This window comes from Bombus terrestris, chromosome 1 (genome assembly GCF_910591885.1).
Source record: "Bombus terrestris chromosome 1, iyBomTerr1.2, whole genome shotgun sequence".
Classification (NCBI taxonomy): Eukaryota; Metazoa; Arthropoda; class Insecta; order Hymenoptera; family Apidae; genus Bombus; species Bombus terrestris.
The window spans coordinates 11,278,978-11,293,187 of record NC_063269.1 but is presented as its reverse complement, the minus strand read 5'-3'; the positions used below and the strand labels follow the sequence as shown (position 1 = coordinate 11,293,187).

Here is a 14,210-nt window from a genome sequence, read left to right as displayed (position 1 = left end):
TTAATGGATGAAGATGATTTAATTGGTATTACTAACGTTAAATGTGTAACGGTACAATTACTATAGAAACAAGTAATAATCAATGATATCTCATTACCACGTTAAATAAGTAAATAAACGACGAAAACCGAATGACTAATAGTTTAAACTCGAACGATAAATATTATACATTTTAATCGAGGTTCGTCTTCTTGGAATCGTCCTCTGCCAAACTCAAATAGATCGCGGCAATTAATTTTAACAGAACGTAACGGTCTGGAAACCGGCCGCGCCCTTCAATTATCAATTTTCACTTTAGATTCCATTGGAATGTTAGATTGCAATCCGTCCCGATGAAATATCGATAACGTTACCTATAAATTGAAACTATCACGGATGTTCTATGGACGCCATTATTGCGGCCATGAAATGCTATAAAATATCATGGTCATACATGTAGCAACGTCCTATCTTCATGTTGGTGATACTTTTAGTCATATCTTTGCGCGAGTTTCGTTTTCTCCGTTACAGAAACGCTGATGACGACGATCACGACCGTCGATTTTTCTGCATTCTTTGATTTCCCGAGCAAGAAGCTTAATAGTAGATATCATTCCAGTTTGACTCGATGGAACACTCTTCGTACTGCAATGTATCTTCTCTATTATTTATTATATCCAGGATCTGCATCCTCAAACGAAAAGCTAAAATGGTGAAACGATGTAAGTGCAAAAAAAAAGAGAATGACAAATGAGACTTTAGCGAAAAAGAGGTGTATATTTCAAACTTGATGTGCGATGAAAATAAATGATAGAAATATAGAGATGATAGAAATTAGAATTTATTTTAGATTTTAAGACTGTCACAAGACAGAATTATGATGTTAAATGTCAAGTAAATTAAGATTAAAAAAGACAAAAAATAAATGAATAATAACAATCTATGAATAAGATTACCTATATGTAGATATTGAATAAATTTAATTAATCCTATAGATTTATTTTTCCAATGTCAAAATTAATAGGAAAGTTCCTACTATTGAAATTTTAATTTCTGACATTTAAATCGTTTACCATTTCCATTCCTGAAACATTTTCAAATTGGAATTACATTGAAAAAATTGAAACTTCGTAATTCAATTGTAAAATCATTATGCATTAAATATTTTTTTAAAGTGACTGAAGACTCTGAAGCTACTCTAGGTTTAATGTCGAGGACACGAAAACGCAGAAGTTAATAAAGCCTCTCGTGGTTCGCATTCAACTATTTACTTCGCAATATAAGGTCAACTATTTCGCAAGAATCTTCCCTTTAAGTTGTTCCCAGAGACGGAATTTTGACTTCGCCGGAACAATGGAAAAATTATGAAAAATGGAAAAATCTCAAAAAATCCCCGTGGTTACTATTATCTTCCATTTCAACTATTTCTATCATTGATCATCTCAGAACTCACTTCTGAGGTCCAGCTATTTCTCTATGTGCAAATAAACACAGTGTCAACTATCATTATTCCTCGACTTGTACCGATTAGATAACATTGCTATCTAAGTTTTTCTCATCTGAGGTCGAGATATCCTGCAACGCAATTTATTTGTAAAGCATGATAATATTTTGCAACATGGTGTCGTTCATAGAACGTTTCAATTTTCAATATGTGAAATTCAAAGTATCTGTTGTGTATTCCAAATAACATTTAACTCTTTTGTTTCAATAGGAACAATTCATTACATCAAATGTCTATTGAGTATTGCAAATAGCATTTGATCCTTCTTTTTCAACATATCACATTCACTACTCCAAATTCCAAATAACACTAAATCCTTTCCTTTTAGGTACAATTCGTTATACTAAATATTTATTGGGTATTTCGAATAACATTTGGTTCTTCTTCTGCAATATTAAAAATTCGTCTGACTATCTATTCAAAATATGGTTATATAAATCTGTCTGTTTTCGCCATACCATTTTAATCAAAAATATTGATATAATGAATTTGGATACTCATAAAAATTATTACTTTTGATGTTATTGTGTGGTGCGTTGTATAAAAATTTATTTATGTCTTTTCATTCTTCCAAATATATAACGATAAAATTTGCTACGGCAAGAATATTAAAAAATAACATTTACTCATAAACCCTGAAGAATCGTGATAATAAAACGCAACAGATGTTGCAAGACTTTCGCACAACACAGTACGCAACAAGATGTTTCGTAAACGCGCAGGTGTATAAGTTTCACGAGCAAGTAGAAAAAGGTCTGGTCCGGTAATATCGATCGGAAGTTAAAGAAGTTTAGAACCGCGGTTCTACGCTCGGCAACTGTGCCGCTGATGTTTCGAAAGTTAGCAAGGGTGCGCGGGCCTGGCGCGTATTTAGCCCTGGCTATAGCTTTTCTATGGGGAAGGTTGGGCTTTTACGTGGAAAACGACTATTACAGCCGGCCGACTCTCTGCAATGGCCGAATCGAGACCCAGGAAGCAACTTCGCGACTGAGTTTTCACGAGGATCCGCCTTGGCGGTAACTCGCGTTTCGAACCCGCTTTTCCGATAATCCGAACTTCCTAAAAGCGCCGCTGTATATTTTCCGGCGAGTAACTTTCGCCAGTATGGAGCGGAGTATCCGCCTTCTTTCTCTCTCTCTCTCTCTCTTTCTCCACCCCTTTCAGTCTCTTTCACACACCCCACCCTCTTCTCAAAAGGTTATGCTTTTCAGGTTTTACAGCAACCACCATGCGGCGCAAACTCGTTCCCAGATTTTGCCTAAGATATCTTGAACGAAACACGAAGCACCTTGGTTCGCGCACACAAGATTCAAGGATAAATTCAAATTGGCTTGTTTACTAAACCATTGATTACCAATGCTCGAGACTGCATCAATTTTTCAGCGGTTTCTACTTTATTTGCCGTTGGAATGAGCTTTTTAGACCATCTCGTTTTATCTTTGATCGGGCGCTTTTTAGACTGTTAAGAGTCCTTTCTTTGATCGAGACGACTCGTTTAATGGAGGGTTCCTCAGGAACTCGTTCTTTTGAGAAAAACTAAGGGTTGGAAAATGGGAGTAGAATGATGTTATGGTAGGTGGATTACAATGGATTGTTGGTTTTGTAGGTTGGGTGAAGGATATTGATTATTTTAACTGAGATTTTTATTAATTAGCCTATCTATGACCTCTTATGTAATGTTCTATTAATTGATAATAGCGGTAAATTGATAACTGACATGGGCAGATAAGTTTCTATCAGATAAATTGCTTTCTATCATTTTTCTTGAAGAGGATGACTAACTAACTGATCTATATAATTTATACATTTTCGTTTCATTACTAAACATGTTGCTGTTATATCTATAAGGGAAATTATTAATACCAGTAATTTATAACTCGTAGCTCCCAACTGTCGGATCCATTTCTTAAATTTCGTGTTTTCTAGTTTCTCCCTTATTAGTCGATGAGCCTGATAAAAATGATTTGACGTGACAATTATGATGCGGTGCCAATTACCCGGTATTAATATTAATATATCCAACATAAAATCCGATAATTAGAAATCAACGATGACACCGTGGAGCGATGTGTCTGTAATTTCCAAGAGTGGTCAGGATTCTGATTACACCGCGTCCTGATGGAAAAAATGCGCATCAGTGAATGCGCGACAGACAGGACACGTCATAAACCTGATCGTTTAATGAATGCGTTCCACTGTCTGCGCAACGAGTATTAAATTCCTCGGCGTCTATATCGTTCATTTTTCACGTATTATCAATATTTCGAGAGCAATAAGTAGAGGGTGAATGGGCACGGTGCTCTTTAAATTAGAATCATTATTAAATTATTGAGAAACGAAAATTTGCTAGCTTGAACTATTCGTAGTTGAAGGCAGTAAAGCGTGTTTTACAAATAGTACTTTGCAATCGAGCAATGTCTCGAATTGTACAAAAGGATTCAGTGGAAGTGTTCAAACAGCGAACTTTCGAACGGATCTACGAATACTCGAAATTGACTTTACAAGATGCTTTTACGAAGTCTCGGGTCACCTATGTGCTACGGATAGACACGAAGTATTCAGAGACAGTTACAAACACGAGACGTTCCAGCTTTGGCGCATTCTGAACATGTCAATCACAGGGAATTTAATGAAAAGGACATACTGAGCATATAGATTAACATATTAATACGAGTAAGGAATATTAATTTACTGACCTGGAAATATTTAATCTCCAATATTTAGCAAGCAATTTACTGTCCTGGAATGCGACCCCTTAAGTTCTAGACTCTTACGAAATATCAAGGATGCCAGGTATTTCATCTAAATTGAGGATTTCTGTTAACTTTCCTACTTTGAGAGATCCGGGAAATGTTATAAAGAAATTCTTTCCTCCGAAGCAGCAATTATTTTTAACGAAGTCTCGAGTGAAAAGAATTTATTCTATATTTTTTCATGTATTATAAAATCATCCCATTTGTACCATCAGTACTAGAACACTCTGTATATAGATAGATTCTACGTATATAAGAGTAATAAAACTCAATGCATGCTTAAAAAGAAAAGTCTGGAATGATTTTATTACTCAACCTAATGCTATAACGATATTTTGATTTGCAAATTATCCTCAGCTATCCTAATTACCACAAACATGAATTTAAGTAATATCCAAGCGTACTAAACTGGCAGACGCTTTTAACTCGAGTTCTCGACAATGGCGTAACGTAGAAGATCTGGCGCCTCATCGAGCGCGCGAACGGCACCCAACAAGCTCGTGAAAGCGTTTCGAGGTCCGAGCGCGAGACTTACCCAGATTTCCTCGACACGAGCACGGGAAATTAATATCACGCACGATGCATGAAAATCGTGGTTGACTTGCGATACGGAATGACAAACGCGAACGTGCACTGTTCGGAAACGTGTATGCAAATACAAGGCAATGGAGCTAGTATAGTTCAAGAAAAAAGGAACGAAACAACCATCCGGGGAGGAATAAATTGACCGTGAATCGGAATTGTCCAAGGGCATACCATGTGTCTACTATAATCGTAGAAAATACGCTGTAAATCTGACCGTGACAACTATTCCCGGTATTTCTACTCGAACGTTCGACTTTCGCGCTTTGCAAGCAGCCAGTATGTGCAAATCGTGAGTCAGGAACGGCCACGTTTTCCACTGCCGAATACACGTTGTATTTCCGCGCTGGTAACTTGGTAGACCGACATCGACGCCGCCGGTTAATTTACCTTTCGCTGCTTTAAACGCTTTCGTTTCCGAATATATAGATCGTACGATCCGTCCGAACCGGTAGCCACGAATTATTTCATTGGGGTTTGTTAACGCGGTTGCTGTAGAACGTTCTTGATTGCTTCGTTGCGGCTTTCTTGTGAAGTTCCCGGATTTGTAGATGCATAGATTAGAGATTCCATTCGTTTCAAATTCGTTTCCATTTTTTTGTTTTCTTTTTGGTATTGTAGTGGTATGGCTGAACCTGTTCGATTCGATTTAGTGCTTAGTAATAGTTGTACGATGGTATCTTTATTTGCGAGAAGCGTTTGTGATGTGCAGATTGGGGTAATTTGTGTTGATATGGAAGAAACACACATATAATCATTTAATATTTATATGTATAATTTCTAAATTTTACATGCATAATTAATTAGCTTGTAACATGTATGAAAGCTAATAAAAATGTATTTATGTTTAATTCATTTATTTAACATATTATTTTATGATATTGAGAATATGTATGTGTGTAATTATTAAGAAGACTGATAACAAGAACTATTGTTAAAAACGATAAAATACTTTGGCACCTTCAACGTCTGTTGAAAATTTCTTTTTACTTTTGCTGCAACAAATATTTCAGAGAAACAATTTATAAAATATGAAAAGTTTTCGTAGATCCCATATACAAAGTTGTTTCTTAAGTATCCAAAGTTAATACTTTTTCTGAAAACTTCGAATAAAGAAGAAATACCTAGCATCTTGTTCATTCACTTTCTTATATTCAGTGTTTACAAGAACTTACTGTCGAACAATAGAAAAAGGAAAAAATTCAATTAAACGATTGGCTGTATCTTAAGGCCACGAACTTAAAACAATAACTCATAGTTGATTTAACAGATACGTAGGGAATTCTTTTATGAATAGTTATGGAGAGACAACAAATTGTAAATTTTATCGATACAGAATAGCTGGTATATGATACATAAAATCTGAAACACATTGAATACTTTTCATTGCTTCACTTTTCTTATTATTTTAGCATAAATCGACCGTTCTATTCGTATTACACATGTCTTATAACGTAAAATATTATACAAAATATAATAAAGTTTAAATTTTCTAATAAATATAACGTGTAAGTGCCTCAATATTTTTTCTAAAAATGAAATAAATAATTATGATAAACTTGATACAAATTGGCTTTTGTATTGTTCATTTATCATCTATTCAAATATTTAATATTTCATAACATTTATTTCAAAAAATTCCTGTCATTTTTAACCTCTTTTAACGTAGATTACCTCTCATCCATTTCATAATTCATTTCGTCCAATTATTTAAACTTTAGCTGGGAAAAATTTGAAGTAGACAAATTTTCGAAAAAATGGCCATCCCTTTCCCTACGGTAAAGTACTTCAACGTTTCCAGAGGCGTATCGCAGGAGCAATTCATTCGAGGTGTCAGTCTCAGCAGTGTACGCGGAGGTTAGGTTAATTGTTAGGTGCATAAATCGGAGAGGTCGTCGTCGGAAAGCAAATCTTTCGTTCCGAATATTTTACCGGCTAATCTGAATAATCCTTTTGGCCCGCAATCTCGGTAATCCCTGTAACACCCTTTCTCATTCCGTTCCTATATTTCCCTTTCTAGCTATTCTTTTGAAAATACTCTGCCATCCCAAACGTTTTCGTTTAATTCCGAATGATAAATTATTCGCCGTGCGATCAATTCCGTTTAAGGTGTCATCGAATCTGAAAATTGAAATTGGCGCGACGACGCGAGCAAATTAGTTGCTACGCTTTGCTAACCTTTCAGAGTCTAACGTATAACGATATTACAATTCTTTGTATTCATTGTGATAGAGAAAATAAACTCTGTCGTGTGATTCTATAACCATTCTAAGATCTTTTCTGGTTATACAGTCACAGAGCACAGGATATAATATGACCAAATTTGATTAGAAATCTGTAAAATCGATTAAATTTTATTCAATCATTTTATTCTCTCGAAATGGCGTTGCACTTTAAACGATGATATCTCTGAAACAGAATGCCCTATAAATATGAAACAAAAATAAATATTAAATGATACATTAATTATATATTTTTGCAGTATACTTTTATTACTATCTATTTAATGTTCCAATTGTTTAAGTAAAAGAATAATGTTAAATGTGGACGATACCGTTAAAAATCACAAAACACGAATACAAAAATTATATTGCAGTTATCCGCCTGGAAAGATAATATGCAAATCTGAAATAAGAAATAGAGAGAAATTATAAAATCTAATAATATTAATTCTTAGAAATGATAAGTGCTTCTAATCACGGAATAAAACGTGTATTGAAATCTTAATTTCAAAAACTGCAAAGGAATCACGCCTGTATCGTGAATCTGGCTTAACCTTAATTGTTTCTGATGCTTATAACGACATTAGAACACACTGTACTCATTGCAATAAAGGAAATGCGTTTTAAGGCGAAATAAAGCTGCGGTCTTATATCATCGTAAATGAAAGAAACGTTCGTAATTAAGGTTCGCGGAATGAGACTGTCTTGATCTTTAACTACCATTACAGTTCGATGCTTCTAGTCTCTGCTCTGTTCCACTTTACATTCAGGAAATTGAAGTTTTAATTAAAATTAAGATCTTTGAATTTTTAAACAGTTATAATTTTTAAAGCTAAAGTACTTGAATTTTTGAAAAGGTACGATTTTTAAAATTGTGATATTTCAATGTTTAAAAAGGTTCAAGAGGTATGACATACATTTTTAAAAGTTACAGTAGAACCATACGACTTTCATTAATGATCTGGGTATATTGATACAAAAACCGTGAAAGATTTTTATATATTTCTATACACTTATAATTATAGCATTTTATTATGTTTGCAAATTTAATCTTTATTGTTGTATTAAAAAGATATTGCATAAAACTGAACAATTGCATATTCTTCAATGTATTTGTATTTGGTTAAGTATTTACAACACTTAGTTATATTAATAAATGTGAGCTTGATATATTACGCTAAAAGAATGATATCTATATAAAAGAACGAAAAGAACAAATTTAGCGGAAGAGCATCAACGTGGCTACAAAAACCAAGTCGAAAAACGTTCGTAATTCTCAAACCAACACGACAGATCTTTTAAAAAATTAAAAAACTCCCTTTTGACAACAATTAACAAAACGTTAATTATGGCAAAAATATCTGACCAGCAGATGTAAAAAATATTCGAACGAAAGCCACTTGGTTAATGAAAGAAAAAGTATTGCATAAAACGCATTTTGTTTCACGTTCATATATCAATTCGTTACGGAGATACAACAGTACAAAGTGAAACGTTCAAAATCCATGAGGAGGTGAATGACAATTGAGATTTCTCGAAACGTCGTGACCCACTTTTTTCCTCTGGAAATGCGTACGATGCGGATCGCGTGTAGTAGCGGCGCTAGTAGTAGTAAAAAACCGCTGACTCAGCTTTCGTCACTGACCACCGCACGAGCGGTCCGCTTGGACTAGGTCAGTGACTGTGCGAGCGAGAAAGAGATCCGATTACGCGAAAAGGATAATGATAGCGACGCATCCGAAATAGCGTTCCACTTTAAATGATGATATCTCTGAAACAGAATGCCCTATAAATATGAAACAAAAAGCATTTTAAAGGAGAGAGATTTCCGTTTCAAATAGCATTAATTATAATCCGCTGCGTTCGTGTGATTTCTCTTTGTTATTGGGTAAAGAAACGTTGCGTTTAATATTATCTGTGCTATATTTATAAGAAGTAGATTTAAATGCATGGTTCGAGAAATGATATGCAAATGGGATAAAAGTGAATGTATTGGATTTCGATGATACGCGATGAAAGTGAATGTGTTTTCAATTTTCAATACTCATTTGGCCGTAATGTATTGTAATATGGACTTTCGGAGATTCGTTTCATTATATTATTGTATTCGCATGAATTATTATTCACAGTATTGAAATATTGAGATATAATTTACAAAAAAATAAAAGATTTGTATTTAGAATAGTTCATAGGTGAAGTATATACGATATAAATGAAAACGCAGATGGAGGATGAACGAAGAAGACAAGAGAGCGGGAGGTAAACGTAGGAAATGAGAGGAAAATGTGAAGTCGTAAGTTCATATTAAACCGATAAGCAAGGATCATATGTAATAAATAATAAGTATAAAAGTACAGGAACAAAATATTAATCAGCCAAGTTTGCAAACCTTTGTTCACATTAATCCAGTATATTTATTCGAAGTGGATACTTAATAAAAAATGGGTACTTAAAACAGTGCATACGTAAAGTCCAATAAATGGAAGACTCACAACTCAATTTCAAACTTGAAAAGATGTTTCACTCAAAGTTAAATAACACGTCTGCATCGGCAAAGTGATTTGGAACAATTAATATGAAAGAAGCTTAAGATTTAAGTACAAGTATTCCGATTTCGTATTAAAAAGTTAATAAGGGAAACAATGTAAGTACCATAGGTAACATACAAACAAAAGATACATTTCTTTTAATTTTTCTATTTATAGTACAATCAACGTTCTATTTCCATAAATCTAATCTAACTTTACAGTTTCAAAGAAATTCCATATTTACTCCAATTAATCCCTACAAATGTATAATCCTTCAAAGAACTCACCACCGTAATTCCTTCGTTAAAAACCAACGTCTGCAGAATCGCATACACAGGATACATACTTTTCCCATAAAATTCGTCGCAAGTCAAAACGCGTACCACATGTACGACCTGGTTCCAGTGCAGCGACTCTGATCACAGGAAAGTCAGCCCATTGCGGAATTTCGCGATACGATCAACGGGGTAATTTGTAAAATAGAAGAGCGAAGAGCGGTAGTGCTTGGACATTACGTATTCTCCGCGTGGAACATGGACGTGTAAGAGAGTCGCGAATTCCGCAGATGATGTAAATTACGTGGAAATATTTCAACAGTGCGCAGCGACGAAGCCACGACGCGAGTCTACCTTTATCACGGTATCGGTGAAATTCAAGTCCAGGGCCGTTGGCGACGAAGGACAGAGGAAGGGAAGCGAAATTTATCATCGCCATTACGTTACCATTTCAGGCACGTTTGTGACCGAGTGCCTTATACTTCAGAAGACGGTTACTTTTCCAGACACGTCTATAGCTATAGTATATCCGGATATCATACAGCTCCGGCGAAAATGCATACGCTTTTATCTTTTGCCACGACCTGACGCGACTTTTCATAATGAAAGTCCCGTCAATCATACTTGTCCCCTTTACCAACCATTCTTTTTGTTTCCTCTCTCTCTCTCTCTCTCTTTCTCTCTCTTCTCTTCTTTCTCTCTTTTTTTTTAATTTGTGTTCCACAATTCCTATCGCAAATTCGTGGCAGCGCTTGATGACAGTTTATGAAAATGTATTTGGAGAAGAAAATAGAAGAACGTGTATTACCAATTGCCAGGGATTGCAGCCCTCGTGTCCCGCAATAACAGGGTAAATTGTGCGGGATGAAATAGACATAAAAAAAATGTAAAACGCGAGAGAAATGTAAAACTACAGAGAAATACATGTAGGTAGATACAGTGGCTGAAGAAAATATTCGAGCATTTGTAGCAGTCGTTTATAAATCAATATATTATACGTGTTGTGCGAAACATTTTGATATTTCCTTAGGACTGTAATAAGAATCGACTGTCAGAATTATGCTGGTAGAGTTTGAAATAATTTTAGAAATATATATAGAAATTATAAGATATTTACTACAACTAATTATATTAATGATCCTCAATAAAAATGAAATCATTTGTAATACGAATTATATGTATAAGACGCTCATTCATGGTATATACCAATCATTTATTAAATATTTGTCTGCAATAAATATCTTGCAACTTCTACATAAACTTTCAAATCGCTTTCATATTTTACCAATATAATTATGATAGCTGTACCTCATTACAATGGTAATGAAATTTCAAAATGTTTTATATAACACACAATATATATGCATGTAAAAGTTTTCTGTGACAAGTCAATGTCGCGAGTCACTGTATATCAGAGTGTTCATTGGAATAAGGTGATCCAAACATTAACCATATCTAAATGAAACATGATTTTTTTTAAACAAGTGCTATTTTTCATTCTTGTATACCATAGAAAAATGAAGGATTTCGGATAGATTTACGATTCGAGATTGTGTAATGTGTATAGACGGTATAGAACAAAGGCTGGAGGTTTCTTTGAAAGGAAACAAAGTCCATTTTCGCCCAAGTCTTCGGTGTTAAATGGAAACAGAACAACAATGCGTGTATAACACCTTTCGTAAAAATACAGATAAAAGTACGGTAAGAGAATTCTACTTTAATGACACCTCTTTGTTTTCCCGCGAACTCGTAACGAACAATAGCTGGTGGAGTCAATTGCAGCGTCGAAACAAATACGTTTTAGACACCTTCGAACCTATGTTTCGTACTAATTTGAATAAATACCGCTGCGTTTTAACAGCTCTCTGACTGTTTTGTTCCAACATTTCGATTACAGTCGAAAAGATATTGGCCGACGAAGTCACTTTTGTTTAATCCGGTAATGGAAGAAATTTTATGAATGTAAACGCCGATGTTTGAGCAAGCTGCGTTGGCTTTCATCATACTTTGATAACACGAACACGAAATGGAACTGTAAGGAAGAGCAAAACGAAAAATGTAGTTGATGTATTAAAGCTAAAGTAACTTTATGCGGAATTCTATGGGTAAATTGGGATTGACACACAATCACTGATTTTTCCTGTCCTATATTTCATCGCTGCCATTGCATGTTAAAAAATGTCGATGTATTTCATAAATCCTTCCTCAACGAGGTATCCACATGGTATTATAACGAGTAGTAATTTTAGTTTCTTATTTTGTGCGTATAAAACATATTATGAATGATATAAAAATATCGCGACAGGAGTTTATTGTACAAGCTGATATGATTTTATGAATCGTCAAGAAGAATCGAATTCGTTAAAATATGTGTATTAAAATTTAACGAACATTTTGTATCTCGATTTACGACTTTTCTTTCTTAACAGATTTGCTCAATGTGGCCGCCAGAACATACGAGGAACATTCAGTTCCAAAAGTGTGTCATCTCGTTAAAAGGATTGAAAAAGATTTCTCATTTCGCGGAGGGCCTCCATACATTTTCCCTCTGTTCTATTTTTCTTGACATGACGCGCTCCAGCTCTCAGCCACGTCGTTGTTAAACTTAAATAATACAATTTCGAATTGCATTTGACATAGTCGGACGAAAATCTCATCTTTTTGGATTAACCGAATTTTAATCGTATCTTTGAAATCCGAACAATTCATTAACTGCTACACTTTCCAAGTACAACGGAGAGTCACTTTTTACGTCCAATTCTTGTTTTAGTCTTTATAATTCAAATTCACATTTACCCTTTTCCTATTCATCTCTTTCCTTTTTCGAACAAAACGAAACAACCTCCCTCATGTTTTGCATAAAACAGTTTTAAGTAAGACCCTCTGCAGTAAGCAATTTATTTCTACAAACATGCTAATTAAAAATCTCGTAGCAAAGAACGAGCAATGAAATTTCAATTAATAATGCATTTTCGCGTGGTTTTCTCCAAATAGAAAATTATTTCAATGTTTTGTGACATTACGCTACTGGCTATGGATACCAGAAAACTGAAAACGTGGTTTATTGGAAAACTTATTTTAAAAATTAATTACCTCACAGTCATATCGAAGTGCACGGAGAATATTTATCTGGTACAAATATTATAAATAATTTAGTTAACTGCGTATAGTAACATGAAAAAGTTTTCTAAATAACTAGGAAATAAAATCAATGAAGAGTATTAAATCTGTATTAAATGTCGTTTTGCATAATTTAATGTTGTTCTTACGAGTTTTTATGAGCTAAATTTTGCATAACATTAGCAAATTTAAAAATGGAAGAAATTAAATTTTTCACATACATTTTATAAATTACATGTTATCTGATATAATCTCTCCTATTAGGATAAGAAAAATCATAAAATAACAAAAAAGGAGTCTATTATCTACATGTATAACCTGTCAATTTAATAACATTATTAGTTGGCAAATTATTGTTCAAGAGATGCCCTGGTGTCCTAATAATATTTATTACTGTTAGCATGCACACCTTTCATGATATAAGAAAGACGCAAAATGATAATATCGATGTTGCATCATAAACAGTGTACATAATAAGGTCGGTTAAAAGATCGGCGATTTCTTGTTTTGACCGCTCGTTCCTTTCAAAACGAGCCATTAACCCTGGTTGCATTATGATTTTACACTAATGCATAAAACGTATGTAACAGTGCATAACACATCATCGTGTCTGCTAACGAACCCCTTGCCAACATGCTTATGACGAGGGTCACAGAAAGAAAATGCTCGTTTGCTCGTACATCGTACGATTGCCTTGTCTGCGCGCAACGTCTCGCATTCGCGACTCTTTTATTAGTCTCGCAATTTTTCCAACACGACAGTTATCGTTCTCTTGAATGGAGGATATTATACCGCGTGGGAAAATTCAATAAAGTATTATCAATTTGGTGTCATAAGTTTTGTTCGGGCTGCCTGTATATAAATACATCATTCGGGCAAACTATTTGCTACTTTTGAGGATACTGATGAATATCTGGTTTATTTTGGACATATTAGTAATTCATTGTGAGTAAATTGAGTCGTTGGTGCTAAGCAAAATTCAATCTCCTTGGAACTCTTTCCTTCGAATTTCTACTTTTGGCACTAAATTTTAAACATTTGACTTAAGGAACAGTTAGAGATATTTCTGAGTTTCTTCACATTCTTTTGAAAATTTAGAAGTGTGATAAAACACGTTTGCTTTTTAAAAAAACTCTCCCGCTTGGAAGCAATAAATAGATAGAAGCAATAGATGAAAATCTGAATTATGCACTTCGGTAATAAGTATTGTCAATTTCTTGTGTTGGTAAATAATTGTTTCGTTTGCT

General features: G+C 34.3%; 1 protein-coding gene across 6 annotated transcripts in view; it reads right to left on the bottom strand.

Moving 5' to 3' along the window:
• LOC100642436 (glutamate receptor ionotropic, kainate 2) overlaps positions 1 to 14,210 on the bottom strand; it is a 282,902-nt gene that overhangs the window by 102,166 nt on the left and 166,526 nt on the right. The gene's annotated exons all lie outside the window — the stretch shown is intronic.